At 43.2% G+C, this 22760-nt stretch overlaps 1 protein-coding gene across 14 annotated transcripts in view; it reads left to right on the top strand.

Annotated features, from left to right (window-relative positions):
• The first annotated feature begins 4925 nt into the window (after positions 1-4925).
• ATP2B1 (ATPase plasma membrane Ca2+ transporting 1) overlaps positions 4926-22760 on the top strand; it is a 60368-nt gene continuing 42533 nt past the window's right edge. For 5 of the 14 annotated variants that reach the window (XM_085570213.1, XM_085570212.1, XM_077783553.2 and 2 more), the window contains exon 1: positions 5484-5578. The gene's annotated coding sequence lies outside the window, so the exon portion shown is untranslated. Of the gene's footprint in view, positions 5244-5483; positions 5773-5983; positions 6388-22760 lie in introns of those variants that run through there. The other 9 variants (XM_085570214.1, XM_085570205.1, XM_085570215.1 and 6 more) reach the window with 7 other exon arrangements.

Below are 22760 nucleotides of genomic sequence, written 5' to 3'. Positions count from 1 at the left end.
GAGTCAGATTGGCCAGTGATGTTGATGAGAAAGAGATAGTTTGGTTACTCCTTTTACTTCTTATCTTGGGGAGAGGAGGAAAAAAATTAAGTCCCTTTTTACAATTTACAAACAAGATATTCAGTCAGCGTGAACTGGAATAGGTCACAAAAAGGAGTGAAATCAATGAAGCCTCACAAACTATTTTCAGCTGAAAAGAGGCTTTCAAAGATAAGGCCACACCTTCATCAGATGAGTTAGAAGGCTTAAAAAGTATTATATCTAAACCCACCCAGAGTATCATCAGCCTAATGAATTAACATTTTTATTTCAATCCAGAACTGTACATACCACAATCCCCCAAAAAGACTTCTGTAGTTTGGTAAGTACAATGGACACTCCTATCATTTTGAGTCTTGGGGTGATAGGTGAGCTGCAAGAGCAATGTTTGTCCATACCAAGGACAGGTATTGTGAGTTGATGCTTAAAAGCATTTCCTGGGAAATGAAAACAGTAGCTTATTTTTAACAAATCCTTCTAGCCAACTGGACAAAACTGCTTCCAGTTTCTGCAAGGACAGCCTTGCTTGAAACTTTGGCCATCCTTTATGAATTCAAGAATGGATTTACCATGGGGGAGAAAGTATTAACTCCAAACTGGGGAAGTACTACATAGGAAAAGACACTTCTGTGGAGGTGTCTGGATGCATTTTTAGTAGTTATTTACTGAGTGATAACATACATCCATTCACAGAGAGGCCGCCATGGTAATACTATGTCATCACCATCACCATCTGTGTTCTAATTATTTATGCTTATCATGAAAATCTTCATGAATGTTTCTTTTTTTTCCCCGTGTTCTTTATAGATGTGTTATCCTACCAAGCTCTATTTCCCCCTTCTCTCTCATGCCTGCTTGAATTTCTTTAACTGATCAAATTTTTCATCAATTCCAGGATTTATGCTTTGTTGTTTTGTTGGTTTTTGGGTTGGTTTATATTTGTTTGTTTGTTTGTTTTTAAATTTTCATGTAGACATCCTGCCCTTGCTCAGGATGTCCTTTCCACTCTTTCATCAGCTTTAGGACTGCTGAGCTGCAGAGGTGCTTGAAAAGAACAGGTAAAGCAGAAACAGCTAATATATGAAGTCCAGTGTATCTTTTTCTGATATATTTAATATACAATATACATGAAAACCGATTTGTGTAATAACTGTTACTCCTTGCAATTCTTTGTTTATTCTTTTAATCTTTAACCCTCCAGACCCTGCAGTATAACAGTAGAACATAAAACATAAATTAATGAAAAAAAAAAAACAAAAACCAAATGATCCAAAATTGTTGAGAAAGAAATTGAATAGAGAAAATAAAATCAACTATTTGAAATTATCATATGCATTATCAAAAGGAAGCGCATTATGCACCAATCCTGAGTTCCCAGAACAGTCAAGAGGAAGAATTTTGAGCTGATAAAAATGCAAATGTTTACAGATAGGCCTCTTTCCTAAGGGTGGGGTGGAGGATTTCAGGATGAAATGGAAATACTGTTTTGTTACACAAGGTTATTGCTAGGCTGCATGGGTGAATGATAGAGCAATTTGGTCATTGTGCCATCTAAGGATGAGTGAGTGGTCTATTGTTTTCCTATCTAGGTGGCTGTTTAGTGTTTTAGGCAACAGATTGATCTTTTAGAGTGCCTCAAACAATCACAAGATGTAGCCTCCATGGCCTGTTAGGAACGAGCTCAGGGCATGCCAGGAGCATGGAAAACAGGAGTCTTCTCATGGTGGACTGAAGAGATTAATCAAAAGTAGTACTGAATTAAGAATGTTAACTGGGAGATGTGTACCTGTACAGAAACATTTGGTTCTGCAAAACCTGTGGAAGCTTAAGACACTCATATTTCCTTGCTCACACAAATATTCCCCTAATTTCTCATTATTTGTCTGCGCTCTCCACTTCCATCCAATCTAATAAACTGACTGAGTTTGAACAGGATCAGCATTAGCAAAACAGTCAACAGTTTTGATAAAGTTAAGATCTATACACGAACTATGAAAAGCCTGTTTTCTCTCTTCTCAGAACAAGCTCATAATGGTATTTTGCCAAAAGTCCCCTAGTTAATACAGGATGGTGAGGTGGGCATTTAGATCTGATCACCTTAATAATTTTTGACCGAATATTGTAATGATCCAAATACTCTAATTCTTACCCTTTAGTTAAAAGTCTCATAGTAAGTAGATTAGATATAGGCAATCTACTTATATTTGCTGTGACACATTTTCTGTGTCTATTAAAATGTTTGATGCTTGTGTTGTTAGCATGTTGGTGATGGAATAAGCTGAAGTACTGGCACTGATTCATCAAATCTGGCCTTTCCAAATGGTCTGCAAACCACTGTGAATTTTCTTTAAATGGTACTGTTTCTTCAAAAGTTAAATGAAAGATTTCCAGAAATATTCCTTTCTGCATCTTGGTTTTGCTTGCTTTATACTATTGGTGACCTACATTATAGGGAATGCTTTCTGTTAGTCAATTATATGTCCTAATCTTTAGAAACAGCAGGAGCACCTTTTTTTTTTCACAAAAAGAAAATAAAATTTAAAAAATCATGAAGCATGTTGGATACTGAGTATTAATTTGGAAAAATTTTAAGTCCTCAGGGAGAAGATTCTGTGGAGATATAAGAAATTTCTCCTTATTTCCAGTCAATGTGTTGCATGTTTTTATGCTATCCCTGTGTATCAATGAAGAGGAACATTAAGTGACTATTGTGTGCCTTGAAAAATGTATCCACTTAGAGAATTCTATTATAAAAGATAATGATGATATTTACCCCTCCCACCTTTGCTTCCTTCCTGTGAAGAAAATAGGATATTATTCCCATTTCATAGAAAAAATACTGAAGCATAACCTACCTGCCTCCCCTCAAGACAAACGGAAGCAGGTACAGACATGTACCCAAACTGTATTACTTTAAACACATAATCTCCTTCTTAGCTGTACCAAAGCTAATTTTATCTGCCCAAGAGCCAGGAGATATGACAGAAATGTGCAGAACACATCTGCCAGTCTTACAAAGCTGTATTGAGAAATGCAATTTCCAAGTGCCTGGGGAAGGAAACCTCAATGAGCTACAGCCATAAGTGCAGAGGAGGATGCTGAACTGCAAACAGAATGCAAGAGAATTTGTTTCATATATGTTCAGATAGATTTATATTCTCCTTCTGGGAAGAAATTCAAGAAATCTCCTGAACAGAGAAGAGGAATCCAAGCAGTCTGCAGGATTGCTTACCTCATTATTTTGATTTTTCAATTGACCTCTAGATATGGAGAGGTAAGGTTGTATTTTTAGCAACATTCAAAATGGGCAGGAGCCATTTACTGCTCACAGTCCCTTTTGATCGCTTCTCTTGAGCAATGAGAAAAATGTAACAGACATTCAGGTAAGAAAGAGACAATGAACCTCAGGCAAGCCATAATAATAGCGTAGTTCGAATGATTTATTTATTTGCCAGTCCTTGTGGGCTGCTTTATGCTGACTTCATCCTGTTGCTTTAACCCTCTAGGCTCTGCATCATCTCGGATCTGCGACTGTAGAGCTGCATAAGCTTCTCCATTCATTTCCTTTGCAGCACTAGGATTTGAACGATAACGAAGGTAAATCAGGGTATTTATGGCAGGCTCAAAGAACCTGACAGCCTGGGATGCAGCTGGCCAGTCACTCGAGCAAGATGTCCAACAGAGAAGAGTGGAGGATGTCAAAACACAGCTCAAACCCACACACAAATAGGTTATAGAATGATATAGTTTATGGATGAGTATTTTTCGTTGGGGGGAGGGGGCGGTGGGAGGTCTACTGCACTGGAAGAGAACTGAAATCAGGGTTTTCTTTTCCAGTGTAATTCCCAGCCCTGTTATTCCCTTCCAGCGTCTCCCCGGACAGCTCACTCGGGCTCAAACCTTGATAACCCCATTTGTTTTTCTTTCTCCAATCAAAGAGCCTTCGGCTAGAGACCGAGAAGCGCTGAACACCTGCGGCCCCCACACGTTCCCCGTTCTCCTGAGGGAGCTGCCAGGGTTCCCCGAGAGGCGGACACGCCTGACGGGAGGCTGGATCCGGAGCTCCCTAATGCCCACCGTCGGCAGCGAGCGACACGCTGGTTCCTGCCTCTCCGGACCCGCCAGCGGCCCCACGCAACAGGAACCTCCTGCTGCAGCGCACCCCGGCAGACACAGCGGAGCCTCGCCCAGGCTCCACCGTGCTTCCCGCGCCCGCTGCTCAGCAGCCGCCAGCGGCTCCACCGGCTGCTCTCGGGAGGGGGAGGCCGTGGGGCGACACCGCGCCTGCCCCGGCGGGCCCGGCACTGCGCGGCGCCCCCGCGCCCCCGGGGGCAGGGCAGGACCGCGCCCCGGGCGCCCGGCGGTCCCTTAGGGCGCCTCCCCCGACGGCACCGCCCCCGGGACGGCTCCGGCACCGGGCACGGCCCCCGCCCACCGGGGCAATAGACGCGCCCCGGTCCGGACGGTGGCCGCCCCCCCTCGTGGGACCGCGGCCTCTCCCGCCGTCGGGGGATCTCCGCCCCTGCGCGGCAGGCCGCGTCCCCGCTGGCGGCGGCCCGCGACCCGCGGGCGGAGGGACGCGACGCGACACCTCGCCCCGCCCCCGCCCCGCCCCGCGGGAGCCGCTCGTGGCAAAGTCACCGACCCCCGAAGCCCGCCGGGCTCCATCAAACGCCGCGGCCCCGCCCGCCGACGTCATGGAAACAAGCGCGTCAGCCTCCCGCCCGCCAGTGGCGGCGGCGGCGGCGGGCGGGCAGCGGCGCGGGGCTCCGCCTCCGCGGGCGCCGTGCCTACCGGGGCCCCGCCTCCGCCTCCCCCATTGAAGAGTCCGCACGTCGAGACCCCCCTTTCCTCGGCCGAGAGAGGCGCCCCGTCACGTGGCCCGCACTCCGCAGGCGGCGAGGGAGGCGGCGAGGACCGGTGGCCGCGGCGCCGGGAGAGGAGGGGGCGACGGGCGCGGGCGAGTGAGTGACCGCGGCGGGCAGGCGGGCGGAGGCGGGAGGCGGGCGGATCGCTGCGCTCCGCCCCGCCCTGCCCGGTGGCGCCCGGCTCCTGTAGCGGTTGCTCTGCGGCGCAGGGGCTCGGCGGCGCGCTCGGCGCTGCCCGGTGCGTGCGGGGGAAAGGAGGCGGGCGGGCCCCGGGGAGCGGCGGCGGCGGCGACGGCGGGAGCGCCCGCGAGGAGGGCGAATCGCTGATTCCTGCCGGTGAGGCGACGGGGGCGGGGCGGACGGTCCGCGCCCCCCCCTTCCTTCCCTCCCTCCCTCCTTCCTTCTCCTCCCCCAGCTCTCCCCGCGCCGGTGCCCCCTCCCTCCCTCCTTCCCTCCCCAATTCGGTCGCCGCTTCACCCCCCCGCCCCCTCTCCCGCCCTCCTCGCGCGGCCGCAGGGCGGGGGCGGCGCGGCGGGGCCGGCCGGCCGTGGGCAGGGCGGGGAGCGCGGGGACCTTGTGCGCTCGGCGAGCGAACGAGCGGGCGGCGTCAGGTTTACGGGCGCCTCGTCCTGGCCCCCGACCGGCGGCCGTGTTGGCCCCACGGCGCAGAGGTAAGCGCGGCGGCGGCTCGGGGCGGTTCTCCTCCCGGCTGGCCGACCGGGGCGGGCAACGGCGTGGTGGCAGGTGCAGCGTTGCTCCGCTCCCGCCGCGGGGCTGCGAGCCGTGGCCGGACTCCCTCGGTGGGGCGGCGCAGCCGGAGGGGCTTGATGCTGGGCTCCTGGGCTTTCGCCGGTTCTCCCCGCAGGTAACCGGAGCATGCACCTGGCCGCCACCCTGCAGCCGGGGCACGGCGTGACCTTGAGGGCAGCGAGTGCGGGTCCGAGCCGCCGCGGGAGCGCACCGCCACACCGTCGGGGACCCCGCGGCTGGACACGGCCGGCACGCCACGGCCCTGCAGGCTCCTGGCGGGCGGGCGCGCTCACGTCGTGGATTAAGGTGGTGCTCGGCCCCGCCGCCCGCCGGGTTAAGTAGCCGGGATTAGCCCGCTGCGGCAGCACGACACCGACATCCCGGGCACTTCGCCGCCCCGCGGGGGCTGGGAGCCCAGCACCCGCGCGGCCTCGCCCGCCCGCTGCGCCCCCAGGGCGGTGTTTTTGGCCACGGCTGAATCTTGCCCAGCTTTCCGTCGGAGCTGACGGGCTGGTTTGATTTATCGATGCCTAGCCGGGCTGCTCATCGACCGGCGCGGACGAGGAAGGGATGCGGCGCTACTTCGGGTGCCGGGAGAGCGAAGCCCTCGCGGGCGTTTGGCCGCGGGTGAGCCTGTCACCGCGCGGGGCCGCTTGGCGGTGGGAAGCGCCTCTAACGGCGGTGTCATCCTCGTCCCGGCGGTGCGTGTAACCTTTGGCTGCTGCACCACGTGAGTTTGGGAGCGGGCCGGAGCCTCCGCCGGGGATGGCTGGCCGGTGCCGAGCGCGGGAGGCAACGCTCGCCGTGGGAAGGAGTGGGGTGGGTGTCCACGCCGCCGTCTGCCCTGGCTTCCTGCCGAGCCCCATGGTCAGTCGTTAGAGGCTGAAGTCGGAAGGACTTAGGATTTCGAGAGGAAGATCTCATGAAAAGCGGTCTGTTGTCCCCGGGAGTGTTTTCTTTAGAGGGGCCGTGCGAATCGTGTTCGCCAGGGGCAGGAAGGGGCTCAGCCTGAGCACGGGGAAGCGTTTAGGAACGGAGAGATGTGGTTGAGTCTGTCCCAGGGCTCGCAGCCTGAGGGGCAGTGTATTAGTTCAGCTGTAATAGGCGGCTATGTAGTGCTGTGCACGATCCATACTCCACAAATTCTTTTTTACGTTTGACTTTTTAAAGGAGCTGATGACGAGAGACATGAACAGAAACAAAATTTTGTTTTTTTTTTTCCTTGTCATTTTAAGATCCACATTACAGAAACCCTTAAGTACTTGTTATATATGGCATTCATACATTTATAACTTCAGTTGTTGAGGCTTTCTTCTCAAGGTCTGTTCAGAAGGAACTAGTGACAGTACCTTATGCTGTGTCTGAAACCGACATTCTGAGAATGTTTGCTGGTATCTCGTCTCATAGTGCTTGAGAGGTGACTGGCTAGGTGATTATTCAAATCATGGCCCTTCTTAGAAGTCAAGTTCCAAGCCCACTGTACTTGTGAAATATCTTCATCATTAGTGGCTGGCAATCTTGACTTCCTGGGGAATGAAGTGAGCGTGCATTTGGAAAACTACCAAAACTACTGCCTGTAGGAAAGCTGCTGCATCTCTATAACATTCCTGGGTCCTAATGAATTTGGGTTAAAACAATGTATTTTGGTACTTGGAAAGGTGTTGGTTAGATAACGTGCCAATTCCTTGGTTCATGATACTGTGTGTTCAGAAGGTGGTAGCTGTAGCTATAGCCAGGGCCATTTTTTTTTTTTCAGCTGTTTGTTGGCACTTTTCAAGGATTTCTTCCAAACACCACAAATTGTGAATTCCAATAGAAGTAAACTTGTGTATCTTTAAACCATTGGCTCTTCTGGCAGGAATAGCTTCCAATGTACTAGGGCTTTAATACTTATGGCATAATGAATGGAAACTCTTGGTGTCAGTGGAAAAAGTGGTCACTGAATTCAGTGAGAAAAAAAACTCATACACTTCCATGTGAAATTTTCGGTCTGGAAGAGCATCATTGTGTGGTTCGGTTTATTGCTGCTCCTACTGATGATTATGGTAACTGACCCAGGCTGAGTTAGCTGAAGGAAATGTGAATCCTGTCTTGTGTACAGATACTTGCAGGTTTTCCCAATCAATGTTACCATGTCAGTGCTAAATCGCAACATTATTAATTCTATCCACTCAAAGAAAAACGCATGGAAAGCCATGTGGATCATTCAAATTATGCAAGTCAAAACTAATTTTAAAGGGAATTGTGGATGTACTATTTGTAAGCACACATACTGTTACTTTTGCATATGAAGCAAATGGTTTCGGGAATTTAAAGCAGAAAACAAGACTTCTGTCACATTAGCATTGAGTAAACTGTACCGGTTTCTTACACAAAGTTGCATTACATACAGATAATGGCACAAGGAAAGGGTCCCCATTCATGTAACACATATTCGGCTAATAATCTGGGGGTAATACTGCAAATTGAAATCCACTGTAGTCTAAAGGAAGAGTCTCTTTTAGAAAGTCACTCTTTTGTGGACCACAAAATATAGAGAATTTCTGTCAGCTGTTAAAATTGCAAACATCTAAATTGTTTTGTAGAAAGCTTCAAAGGAAATTCAGAGACTTGAAAGTGTCCTGTAGCAAAGGCACAAAGGGCTAGTAATTACTTCTATTATCTTTATTTTTATCTGTTTGAATTTATTTGGAAAGAAGAAAGTGATAAATGGGAGGTAATAATGAGATTACACTAGGAAGGAAGAGACATAGGCTGGATCTGCTAAAATCACCTCAAAAACACATGCTTTGGAAGAATAACTTCACCAACATTTATGATTTTAGAGCTGGGAACTTACTATTAATTGACAAGTTCAAAATGAATTTGGCAAAACAGCAACATGCCATAGCAAGAAATTCTCCCTTGACATGAGGGTAGACAAGATAACCTAAAGTATCTTCTAACTCGAATTTCTTCCATTAAGGTAGACTAAATATTAATGGCGTTCTTTACCACTGAAATGTGACCTCACTAATGTCTTTCAGTGTTTGAACTCTTTATTTTTATATGTTTTCTTCTGGTTTTAAAGAGAAAAGAATACTAGTATAAAAAGGGATTCACATTTTATTTAAAGGTGAAGTCAGGTTTCAGTTAGCAACATTTAATGCAGAATAGTGAACAGCTATGATTAGTCTTGTGCATTTAAAAGTAAATATCTTTTGAGAAATAAGGAAGACTACTTGAATCTATAGATCTGTGTTCTAGAAATGCACTCTTTATTACAAAAGGGTCAATAAAATTGCAGTAAGAGCCTTAAATCTGTATTATCTACTTGAATTAAGTAGCAATAATAAGACTTGTTAAAAGTTGCAGTTCAGGAGATAAGGATCTTTCTCTATAGAGTATTTTAATTAAAAAGTAGATAACATCTAGGAGTTGCAGAATTGTGTCTAAAAAGCTAGGATTTGCTCTGCCTACTGGCTTTCTAGAGTGTGCAAGTCTCCAGCAGATTTCTTGGCTTTTTCATTCAAAACGGTTACATTTTCTCTGAAGACATTTTTATTTCTTGCAAAATTTAACAGGTCGAAGGACAAGGGAGGCAGGAAAGATGAGGTGATACTGTTGCTGGTTCGAAAGAAAAAGTGAACCTATGATACTTTATGTTGAGGATGGGTATGTCTCAGGAGCATTAAGATTTACTAATTTGTTCAAAATAGCTTGCCTTTATAAAGATGGGATTCCTCCTCTTTTCAATACCTAATGTTAGTGTTCTCCTAACTTAGGTGCAGTTAGCTGGAAAGACCATGTTCATTAATTTAATAGCAGAGTGATAAAAAGTAAGATTTTTTTGTTCATGAAGCCCTCCAAACCTCTCTTAATGGATGTGAAAAATAAAAATGTGTTCAGCAGTTTCACACAGAAGATGTAAGCAATGATATTGAGCTGTATAGAATGCAGATTTCCAGGAGGTGATATGTACAATGAAATCAACAGGCAAAATATTAGACTAACCCACCTTGGAACAGTTGCGCCTACTCAGACAGAATGTAATTTCTACACAGACACATGGTATTGTCCAGTTTGTCTTTTATTTTGAAATTATTAGGCTTTCAAATACAGTTAATGAAAATGAATTTCTAGTTTTCATGACAGATTTCACTCAATATGAGCAGTATCTTTGAAGGAGCTGTCTGTTCAAGCTATTGGTACTCCAGTAGATGTTATGAAAATTATTTCTGCTGCCACTTATAAATCTTGCTCTGACAGATGACAGCAGGAGGTGTTATTAGTTTAATTTTGGTGAATTGCAAAGTAGGTATGAGGCTTTCTCAATTGGTATTTCAAAGGTCTCGTGGGAGAAGAAATGTAAGGAAAATGTAGGAGGCATTTAATAAATAAATCAGAAATAGCTTTGAAAATAAATATAACTTATTTTTTTGTCCAGTAAGAGATAATATGTAATTGCTGTTACAGAGTAGACAAATAACATTTGCCTTGACTTTGAAGGGGAATGGACTGAAAAAGAGAATATATTCCTCCTTTCTGGTGCTTGCAACTGCACTGTGCAGTTAGAGTGCATAGATCCATTTTGAGGATGACATTTGGTAAACTAGTGCTGGTCATTAAGTCTGGCTGGTTCTGCCACTTACAGCATGACTGGTCTCAGCACTAGCAGTAGGTAGCCCTGGCTTTTTGCTGGCTATAATCTGATGCTGCTTTGTAGATGAGAGTTAGGTAGTTTTCTGCATGGCTTCCTATTTGCAGTGGACTTCAGTGCTTTGCATGTCTCATTTTTCTTAATATTGTTTATGAGCTGGATGTTGCCTTAATTCCCAGTGAGCACAGGAAACACCATGTTCTTAAAACACACTTCTGAGAGCCTATCACTTGTAATCTGCTACCCTCACTTGTGCCCTTATATTCACAGAAAGATAAGGTAGCAGCAGGGAAAACAACACTATTGGTTTCTCACCACTTGGTGTACAGTGTCTGGTCCTGTACAGAGGAGGCCCAGGATGTACCATGCTCGGCACAGTTGATAGAAGTAAACCCCAACTCAAGGCAGGAAAGATGATTCAGCCTGCTCTGCTTTAAGCAACTATCTAACTCCTGGGACACGCCCCAAGGGTTATACTGCTGTGCTCTTTTCCTGCTTATGTTGTCATTAAAACTTAAACTTTCATATTAATTTAAAGCTTTTTGAATCAAAGATGAACTTAATCACCTTTACATGACATACACCAGTGAAAGAAACACAAGTGTTCTTCAGTGAAGTGTTACAGATGTGTCCTAATGTAGAACTTTTTCTGCACTTGTTATTTGACCAGTGACTGGTGACTTATCTGCATGGCTCTTTCAGGATTGCCCCTGTGTATCTGCAAATACAAGGAGCTGTTGCTTGTGGTGTGTATTTTGGCTTCTGTCTAGATTTTAAATAGAACAACTGGTGATTCCATATGGTGCTAGGAGGAAGATCATTAGCTGTGTTTGGTGGAGTTTTTCCACTGTAGAAAGAAACAACCATAGTGCTATGGTCTTTATTGAAATAAGGAACTTAAGCCACTAGCAATAAAGAAGTCTTGCAGCTACAGCACACTTTTTAAAAAGATTGTTGCAGAGTGTTCTAAAAAGTTGAAGGTGGTCACTGTGACTCTCCAAAAGCTTGGAAAATATTTGGTTTTGTATGGAAGGTATTTCAAGACATAGAAGTCTTTTAAGTACCTATCAAAAGATGTGTTAGTCACTTCTGTTAATATGTTTGATGCTTTTTTTAATATTCCAAAGTTTTACCAGACTCTTATGATGGCCTTCTGAAGCTGCTGGTTGGTCAGCATAATCCAAGAGGCTGAGGACAGAGAGAGCATAATTTGTAATTGCCTATTTGGCTTGTCACTGTGAGTGCAAAGTTTCATGGGCAGGCTGAGGTGACCTCATGGCTACTTGCATTTCTGTCTTAGGCTAACTGCACTAATTCCCCCCTCTTTTGTGCCATCTCTGCCACTTTGAATCTACTCAGTGCACCACTAGATGGTTTGTTACACAATCTTTGTGCACAAGCTAGTCTCTCCAAGGTGAGAAGCGAGGCTCACATGAGGAAAGCAACATGAATCTTTGGATTGGTGGTTGGGAATGTTCCTCCTTGTGCAGTAGTCATGTGAAACCATTCCCTGGAGAGTATTAACCTTTCCACATGGGAGAACTTGAAGTTATTGTTTTGACAGTAGATGGGAGAGTGGTTTGAGTGCCAGTTTTTAACTAAAGATGTTCCATAAAAGTATATTTGGGTTTAAAAAACACAGGAATTATGTGCCTAGGTGGTTTCTGATACAGTGGAGTAAAAGAAATTTTGCTTAGTTGAGCATCCAGACTTACTTTCTAATGTTTTTACATAGAGAAGACTGAGTTGATAGTAACAATAAATGGGTAGTTGATAGTAAAGGGATGAGTTGATAGTAGCAATAAATGGGTGACAGGTATGGTTAGCCCTTACTTAAACTGTTTAAGAAAGGGTGGTATTTTTTAATCTCTTCTGGTTATTTAGATGGAGCAGATAGTAGATCAGGATCTTAATATGCATATTGAAAAGGAGTTTTTTTATTTCCATCCAGATGCTACTGCTATCATCATTGATATTGCACATCACATTGCTTTATGCTGCTTGGATCTGCCAGTTTTTCTTCACTTGGGAATGAAACTGGTGCAGAACTTCATGAAGCCTATGGAACATAATGCAAATCAATACTTAAATTAGGGCAGTGTCTACCAGCCTCACTCAGTTGAGGTTGTATGAAACATGAAATGATTTAAACCGGCTGTCAGGGTCTGTGCCAGATGGCTTTCAAATATGCATAGTTGAGACTGACAGCTGGAGAGAGTAGGGAAGGTGATTTACCACTGCTAGCACAACTGCTTTACTTCTGCTTTATTAATAACGTAAATCATTAGTTTGTTCACCTACTTCTGCTCTGAAATCTGTGTAGTTAACATTGACAGTGATTTTTCTTATTCTGCAATGAGCTTGCTTTGCATAGTGAAACATCTTGACATCTTCAGAGTCTGCTTTCAGATGCATTTTGATAATAGGTAGATCTTGTTGTGGTGATCGCAGATCTAAGGATTTGTTCCTAAATTGCAGCTCTATTTCTTGAGTGAGTTAAAAGAGATTTGGGAATAAAGGTCTAAATTCTCTAGGATTTGAGAAAGGTGTGGTTTCTTTCTCTGGATTTGTGTGTAGTTGTGTTGTTTACTGGTAGTGGAGGCACTAACTTAGTTGAGTTATCCTTTATGTAGAGTTACTCTGCAATGCATAACAGGTTATGGGAACCTTTTGAAAGAACTTTGGTACAAGCAGACACATCCAAAATTAGATGCCAGCATATAAAGCAGTATTACATGCTAAGTAACATGTGAATGAATATTTTGTGTATGGCTTCTTTTTTTCTTGTTGATCCTGGTATTGCTGGGCACTGGACAGCAGCTCCTCAAACCATATTAGCAATATGGTTTAGAAAAAGTTGTCTTGATTGTGAGAAGTCTGACACCCTAAAGCTGTGTTGTGCTATGTTCTAACACAAGAAATTGGTTTACCAGATGGAAAAATACAAGGGATGTATGCTTGTAAAGTTTCCAAAAACTTTATATGTTTTTGGAAGATAGTTGTAACGTTCTTGACAGATGAACCTCTCCTTACAAAACTGCAACACCTGCAACACTGAATTTGCATAGGTTCAAAGCTTTATATTTATCTTCTATTAATAATCAAATCTAAGGCTACAGAAATTCTTATGGAGGATAAGGTTGTATATGTAACGCTGGGCAAAATGCTTTGAACTGGACAAAGTTAATACATGTTACTTTGAGGCAGCAATTTTAAATTTTAGGGATTATAAAACAGGCGAATTTCAAGCTCCTCATGGGGAGTGCTCAAGGCCCCTCCTGATCATTACTGAGCTGACAAAGTAAAAACACTTCTGATGGGCTTTCCCCTTCACTGTCACAGTTGGCAGTAGCTGAAAATGGTGACATGGTTTTAGGGCTACTGCATGGCCTAGATTCCTGCAGTGAGGGTGAACAGGAGAGCTGAGGTTGGTTGGCACCTGTACCTATAATCTACCATGGGGATGAGGATGCCTGTAGGAAAGGTCTTGGTCACCCTGCAGGATGGGGAGCCTGAGCCAGTTGCAAGGCTCTCCTGTGCTGGCAAGGACTGGCCCATGATGGCCACTATGAGCAAGAGTGTGACCAGTGAGTTTTGCCTTTAGCCATGCTTGTGAGGCAACATCCAAAATTGGTGCCTTGTTTTGCACCTCTCCTGAGGGTTGATGGTGGTATGTGGAGAGAAGTAGAGTGATGTGGATTTGTTTGACCTGGAAGGGGGAAGGCTAAAGAGGGACCCTGGTGATGGTCTGTAGTGGGGCCTTGCAGGAAAGGTGCAGCTAGGCTGGTCTTCTTCCCAGGATGAGTGTGGGGGTGTGGAGAAGGGCTTCCATGATTGACTTGAGCTGGTGAAGCCTGTGCTGGCTGGAAGGGACAGTCCCTGTCACTGTGACCTTCAGGAGGAACCGCTGGTATTGCTGCTGTCTTACTTGTCACCGCTTCTCATCTAGGGCTGTCCCCTGACCTTGAGGTCAGGTGAGCGGCAGTGCTGGCGCAGGGCTGTACCTTCTGGCAGGAGCACAGGCTTGGGTATTCCTAAACTAACTGTGAAGCCACATCCTTCCTCCTGCTCTGACATGGTAGTGCAGCTGCTTGATATGTGAGTTCAGCCCAGCCGACTGTGCTTAACTTTGGCAGAGCAATCCTGGCCACTTACATAAGCGTCTTAAAAAACTGAAACAAGTCACTCTGGGTTGCTTCTGTTGCTGAAGCGACGCAAGCACATCTAAGATACTTGTGACTATTTTAGATCGTGTCCTAGGTGGCTAAATTTAATATTTTTATATATATGTTTTAATTTATCCATTGCCTAATTACAAAAAGTGTCTGAAGTGCCTACCTTAGAGGTAGGTGTTCAGTTTGGTAAGGTGAATCTTGCATGTGATGGAAGGAATGTAAAGTTTTAACCCACAAAATGCACACAGGCTTCAGAACTTGAGATGGACCCTTCAAGTGGTGAAAACAGGTGATGGGGAAGAGCACAATTTCAACACTGACTTTTAAAAAAAGCTCTTGCATCTGCTGCATGCTATTACCAATTATTGAAGTACTAAATCGTGGGGAGTGATTTATGCTAGAATTAGTAGTTGTTCAGTTCTGTACTAAATGCAACAGTTTCAGGTTAAAAACTGAGATAACAGCAAGCATCTGTAGATCCTTAAAGGCAGCTGTAGTAATGCTAAAGTATGAAATTCTGGGGGATTTGCTGTAGAAACTTCACCAAGAGGAAGGATGCTCATGTTTCAAGGGGCTTTTCAGCCCTTTCCTCCACACCCTACTTACTTTATATAAATGGATCATGTATCTTAACTTGCTGATTAGAATCCTAATGTCAACCTCTCAAATATGAAGTGTGTTATGAACATAGTTGGGAGCTTAGCAAGGCTCTAGTTGCCGGATGAATTAGAATTTGTGGTATATTTCCTGCGAGTATGGTTTCATATTTGCTTCACCCAAGCAGGTTCAGTGTAGTTCTGTGCCTTGTTTCGAGTTGGCACTGGCATTGGATTATCTGTGTGGTGAGTCTAGTTAGATAACCATTCTGCTGGAAAAAAAAGTCATTTTTTACTATCTATATAAGACTTAATGTATCTGTAGGAACTTCACTGTTGTCACAAGAGACTACAATAACTTGGGTAAGTAAGGAATGATCAGAGTGGTTGGTATGCATCCTGACACTTGAACGTCACTATGTTTGTGATGGAAGAAGCATGGCTTTCCTTGCTGTAGTTGATCTGCATAAAATGTATTGAGTAACGTAGCTGGAGTCCTGGGAACCACCCAGGCACAGCACACAAACAGAACACTGAAGGAGCTCTGAATTTCAACAGCAAAACTGTGAGGTGGCTTTGTTGCATGATAGAGGTAAAACTTTTTAGTCAGCTATAAAATATCATGTAAGCTCTGTAAGATGGGGACCAGTTCAGCCCACTCTGATTTACTAATTTTGTGAATCTGCCATGTGAAAATGAAGCTGAGAAGTGAACACTTTCTTGTAGATGAGGAGAAGAAACAGCCATCAAATTTGCTGAAGGGTGGTTCTTCTATTTTTAAAACCTGAAACAAGTGAAGGCTAAATTATGTAGCTACAGGCACATTCTTCTTCGGTAGGTAGTAATCAAAATCTAATGATTAAAGCTGTCAAAGCTTTTTAAAGTTCATATGAAGTTTAAGATGATGGAAATTTATCTTTGGGAGGAGGAGTATTTTGCTGTTCTTGCAGAGGAAACTTTAAGACAAAAGCATTTATTGCATTTTTTTATATTAGCTTAGCCTCATACCAACAAGTTAAGAAATGTAAATTTTATTTAAGAAAAAAAAAATCCTGTCAATTTTGTAGACTAAAAAACGTGGATGTCTATTTGTGGAGTTTTTGCCACAAAGGTATGTTGTCTCATACCTCATACCAAGGTATGTTGGCCTAGAGTTTTGGGTTTACCTCCATGAGATGATGGCAACAAGCTATCAATCTGTCTGCACAAAGCCTATTTCTGTTTCTAAAAGTGTTTCCACAGCCGCCACTGTGTCAACACCATTCAGTCATAATTGTCAACTCAAAAGCAGGCTGATCAATGGAAATGCTAAATAAAGCAGCAGGGCTCTTGCCTCAGAGGCTGTGCAAAACCAGATTTGCCAAGAGGTGTGTGCATCTGAATATCAGCAGAAAGGTTCAGTTTGTTACCTTCTAGTCCAACACTGCTATGTGCCTTCAGGGCTCCTTTGCTTGAGCCTGTCTTGAATTCTGAGTCTTTCTTTCGGCTTGTCTTCCAAGTGAAGTTTGTTTTCTAAGAAATGGACAACCAAAACAGTTTAGATTTTCAGAAACTGAGAAACAGTGGAATCCATAGGAATAAAAACTTGAATTACAGCTAAATTACAGTTTTGGTTGTTGAGTTTTTTGGATTTTTTTTTTCCTTTAATGCATTAGAAGCATCAGACCTTACGGTACTTGTTAAAACTTGTTAGCGTTGCTCCTGCCGTTCATCAGGTATAAGACTTGTAAGATGTGACAGCTGGTTGAGGATCAGAAACAAAACACCAACTCTACTGCCCATTGACATACATGTCTATGAAAGACCAAGGAAGTTCTTGGCATGCTTTAAATGAAGTGCATTAGATTTGCAGGCATAGCTCTTTTAGTACTTTCTTACAAGGTATCTTTTTCACAGCTGATAAGTAAAATGATGTCTGTACTCCCTCTGCTGGCTCTGCATAAGTAGCTTTCATGAGCTTAAATAGCTGAGTAGCACCTCCTACAAATATGCCTATATGTAATTCTGAATTAAGGAAAGTTTAATGAATAGAAGAGGGATTTTCCTGAAAAATGGGTCAACAAATAGTTGCTGAAAGCCAATCAGGTGTCTCAGATGCTATCTCCTGCTATAATGGTAAACACCGGTGTTGTATATACCTTTGTAATTGTAGTCTGATCTGTTTTTGTGTATCAACAATTGGATGGGGCTAGTCATTAAAATACTTGTACATCTAGTTATACATCTAAGCTCCACTTTTATAGGTATTCTGTTCTATATGTACATGAAGAGCTATGATTAGAAGCCTCACATGGAGAAATAAGTTATCTACTTCCGTAAATTAGAATGCCACATACCTTTATTTGCTTGTTCTGAGACTACTTGTTTCTTTCTATGTGAAGAGATATTCAATACAAAAATTCTCAGCCAAAATTGAAGAAATTTGGGCTTGAATGAAGTCTTGGTATATATACATGTGTTAGGAACATAATCAAAACAATTGCACTTGAAAGTCAATAGACCTCTATACATGCCAATGTAGTTCATTCTGTTATCTTGTTTTCTGATATTATTATTCTACTATACTAATGCTCTGGTTATTTGTAGTTTGTGGAATTCAGTGACAGCTTCATAGAACCAAGAGTCTAACCCATCCTAATATACTGGTCAGTAACCGGATAAGTGGAATAATAACTTAAACTGCCTTTTTACTGCCAGTTCAAAACATCTCTGAACAAGAACCTTTGAGCCTTGTGATGTGGAGTCTGACTTCTGGTTGTGAAGTCTGAGGAGATTTTCTGGGTTATTGACCCTACAAGATGCGTTTCTAGATTTTTGTCCAGACACTTTACTCGTATAATTCATAACTGTCAAATATTCCAGAACAGTAAAACTACTGTGCAAACTCAATTAAGAATTCAGTGCAGCCACTGTAGTTCTTCCTGTTGAATTTCTCCTTGGGTGTACCTGTGGCTGTGTACAGATGTCTTCAGGCACTGCTGTACTGAGAAAGGGCTTTAAGTAAACCAAAAATTGTGGACCGCCATAATCTAGGCCATTAAATTTAGCTTGGCAATGACTGCCTTCAACCCTGGTCTTGTCAAACAAGAACAATGGAGGATTCTCCATGGACAGGAAAATGCATCAATTTTTTAGGAACGCCTAATAGTACATTTCAGAAATCTCCAAATTAAAGAGTCAGAGAATCGTGATCTTAAAATATCTTAAAATAATACATTGACTTGGTTTAGGCTTCCTGTGGGCAATTTTGTCATGATGCAATTGTTTAAATACTTGAAAATATTTGCTCTGTGAAAAATACTTTGTGACAGCTGATGGCTTATTTTAATAATAATTGCTCAACAACAAGGCAAAGTTTTAGTAACTACCTACTTTTTCAGTTTTAAGAAAGAAAGCTGTCTTGAAAGCTGTTTAGCTTAATTATGTGCCTGAAGCATCACATCAAACTAGATTGTGACTTTGATAGACAACTGTGTAATTGCCTAAAATTGTTTGTTCTTTTACACTTGGTTTGATTCTGGATTCTGACTGTATACTCTTTGATCACATTGCTGACTTCCTTTATTAGATAACTGCTTAAACGCCAACAAAATTAGTTATTCCACCAGCCCCCCCCCCCCAAAAAAAAAAAAAACCCAAACAAACCAGCCTCTACCCTAATTTCATGCTGTATTGGTTAGAGCAGAAGATTTCAAAGGCAATGGATACATGTGCAAAAATCTTGACTCCTGTCTCAGGGGTCTGACACACAAAGTAGCAACTTGCTATTAGTAATGTAGAGCAAGCTACTAGATACTGGTAATAAATCTGAGTGCAACTTACAAAACTACATATAAACGTTCAGTATAATGGATGTTTTTTGTCTGAAGGTGAACTGGGAACATTTTTTATAAGCTGTGCTGCTTATAATGTGTGAATAAACATGGAAATTTAGGAGTCTATTGGTATGCATTTTTGTCTCTCTTAAAACATCTCCTTGAGAAAATGAGGAAATGGAAAACAAATGTTGTAAAATAATGGAATTGAAATCAAACTAAAAAGTTAACAGGTTAGAGACCATGTTAGGACTGGGCTATCAATCTGCTTGTCATGGTGTACAGATTTGAATTAGTGCTTAACTTAAACGACCCAAATTTATAACAAATTTGAAATGAGGTGTATGGTTGGTTTTCACTGTGTAGGACTTTTCGTTAAGTTTCACTTCATCTTCCTTACCAGTGTTTTCCTTACCTCAGGTCTGAAAGTGTGAATAACAAGTCTGCTACTTGCTACTAGCAGAATTACACACTTGCACCAGTTTTTTCTGACTTGTCTACATTGGGTAGGATATTTTTTTAAGGCTGCAAAAACAATACTTATAGAGGTTTTCAGATGGCTTCTTTCTATATTTTCCTTGAAAAACTAAAAATAAATCATCCTTAATGGGACTGAATAGCAGGTTTTTGGAGAACAGTCCTAGCACAGCTGCTTCCTAGTATACTGCTTTCTCCTCTTCAAAGCTACATGTCCTTCAAGCTTAAGGGTCTATTGAAAGTGTTGAGAAACTAGCTGATGGCATCCTTTGAGGAAAACAGGGATACAGGAGTTTGCCTGGGAAAGTGGACTAATTGGACCAGAGAAGGAATCTCCCAAAATAACCTTCAGAAAATCTGAGTCCCTAACTGTGGGAGTTTGGGTAATTTGTGCTATATTTTGCTTCATGGTGCTGCATCATTTTTTGTTTGTGTCATGATACTTGATCTTCTCAGTCACTTCACTGGGGAAACAGGCTTTCACTGCGTATTACTAGCCTCAGGCTAGAGGAAGCTCTTGTCTTTCTTACTCTGCTTTATCTGCATATGCTGCATAAGAGAAGTTTGAGTTGCATGGTTTAGATTAAAAATATAGTTGGCTTCTGACTTAACAAGGTCTGTGAGCCTCTACTCAGAGGTGTGTGAGCTTCTACTCAGAGAAAGTATCTCATGCTGAGCTGAGGTGTTATACAGTCAGACATGCAATGACACTGGTCCTTTGAGGAAGTCTGTTGGAAGCAGTGAGCTGAACATACAAATCTTGGTTATTTAAGGAATTTGTGCCATCAGCAGTTATAACATGCACAAATTCAGCAGGATGCTTGAAGTTTGTCACTTGAGTGGAGAAGCTGATGCTGCCTTTCCCCATTCCCTTTCTTCAGAGACACTGTATGCTTTTGGTATTACTAGAAACAACATGATTGCTAAAGTTGCACACTGTTGCAATGTGTCACTGTAAAACAAACACTTGTGGGAAGTAGCTTTGTGTAGAAGGGACAAAATATGTCTGACTTTGCCAAGACAGAATGATGACCTGTAGTCTTCGTGGGTGGGTAGGCTCTTGGCCCTGAGGGTCTGCTGCAGCTGACCCTAAATGCATTAGGGTCTCAATCCAGATACCATCTTTTGGAAGGACAAATACTAAGCTTGTTAAACTAGCAATTGCTACTGAGGATTCAGAGCTACCTTATCAGAAGAGTGACACCTTGCTGTGTGTGCTAAAGGTAGTTATGCTGCAGGCATCTGTGTGCCTGCTGGTTTGCCACTTCTGCTAGCCTTGTGTTTTGATAGGGCAGGGGAGTGAAGGGAATCTCGTAGCTGATCCTCAGCACAGAGTAGGTTCAGCTGGTTGTGACAACCTTTTCAAGGCATGGCCTTTCCCTACCTAGAGGAGTTGTGCCAGAACTAAATTAGACACCTGGTTCACCTCATAACTTGAATGATTGCTGATTAGACTGTAAGCAGAGCTGTCTGCAAAGTGCTAGTGAAGACTTAAAGCCTTTGGCTTATGGGAATGGGAGAAGGGATTTCCTTTACTGTGTGGCATAGGACTTATAAATATTATCATGGAGCATGGTTTTATTTGTGTTTTTCCTGAGTTCTTTCTTTTTTCTAATTAATTAATTGAGCACTGATGTCTTTGTAATGTCAGAAACCTAAAGAGTTATGCACAGTGATGTACATCACAATTGAAGATTTCAGAAATGAAGATGTGATTATTAATTGTACATAGCCAGTTTGTCTAGCAATTTTATATAGCCTACCAAAACTGAGAAATTAATTAAATTTATGAAATCTGCTTGAGCCATTGTCTGACAGTCATGTGCATTTTGTCGTTCAGTCCTAACAAATATTGTCTGCCCTTCACTGAAAAGTTATGTGCCATGCTATGGTTTAATGGCAACTCAGTTGTCTTGTATCCTGGGTTTGCTCCACCCACTGCAACTTGAAATAACAGAGGGAAGAGGAACCTTTCCTTGAAGGGAGATTTAATGTTATCTTAAAGGTGGCAGCCATATAGTTCCGTGATAAAGAGGCTTCTAGCATTAGCTGAGTGTAATTAGCTGAATGTAAAATAAATGAACCCCTCCTGGTGACTTGTGGGAAAATTTGTTCAGACAGTAGAAATGCTGCTATTTAAATTTTCCCACTGAGGTGGGGGAGGTCCTTTTTGGATGACAGCATTCTGCACCACACAGCTACAAGTAGCCCACTCACAGGTGTAGAACCATGACTATCATCACAGCTAGTGGGAGGGTGCAGGCTTGGAACCACGGCATGGTACTTTCTTGCTTCTCGGATCCTGGAGGGGGGCAGATTTCATGACTAGGAAAATATTTGGTTTTTTAAAGATCATAGAAGTACATGGAGAAAGCGAAAAAAAGAAAAAGCATTAGTAAAGGAAGAAGTGCTAAAACAGTTTGGAATGCTGTTTATCCCATGAGAAATAGACTTAGAACAGGACCCAGAATGAAATACCTTCCCTCAGAGGTTGCGGTGCTGTTAGGAAGAGTAGAGAAGCACACAAGAAGTGTGTGTTCTGGGCCCAAGGTTGCCTCTGTGCCTGTTGCAACAGCAGAGCTCCCATACTCTGTTACTTCATTAATGCAGTTGGCAGAGCCGATGGCTTTTCCCACTGCAAAATGATAAGAGTGGCAGGTGTAAGTTGCAGTGTTGTTAGTGTCTAATAATGAGAGCTGCTTCAGGACCTCTGTGAGTGGGAGTGTTACAACATGTCACCATAGCACAGCCATACCTTTGGTCACCTGAGGATGTGAGAGACTTGCTGCTTTGTTGAGAGTTACAAAGTGCTGTGATGGAAATCTCAGCTGTGTGCATTCTGTCTACTAGCACTGCTTATATATTCCCTGTCTATGTTAAAGAAACCAACTCCTGAAAGAAGTGTTAACTATTGGATGGTGGACATGGGATTGTTATGTGTGTACTGATCACAGAGCAGTATTCTACAGAGAGGTGCCAATAGCTATATTGCAGTAATGCTTCAATGTGTGTAAAACAATACCAGACCAGCAACCAACCCTGTATAAATGAGAAATGTTGGAGTAGCTAGAAGTGTGTGACAGTGCAGAGAGCATGACTACTTAGCCTTTAAGTGGGTGTCAGACATTAGAGAGATGGAAAAGTATTACCATGAAAAAAGACTAGTTTTGAAACTAGGGATGTCCCTGAAGGATAAAGCAATGTGTTGTCTTACAAAATCATAAAATATATCAGATAATATCATGAGGTGAAGCATACGGAAGATGCTTGTTACACTGTACCGGAAAGAGGAGGCCCAGTAGAGTGGATTAGTGAGCTAAGCTCTCAAACCTTAACAAAAAGAGCTAAAGGGATAACCAGTATAATCATAATAAAGAATTTTGCAAGAGATTTCACTCCTG

The sequence above is a fragment of the Lonchura striata genome, chromosome 1A (genome assembly GCF_050655825.1).
Source record: "Lonchura striata isolate lonStrDom1 chromosome 1A, ASM5065582v1, whole genome shotgun sequence".
NCBI lineage: Eukaryota > Metazoa > Chordata > Aves > Passeriformes > Estrildidae > Lonchura > Lonchura striata.
Note: the sequence above shows the minus strand (reverse complement) of the source record. Positions and strands in the feature narration are given on the sequence as shown.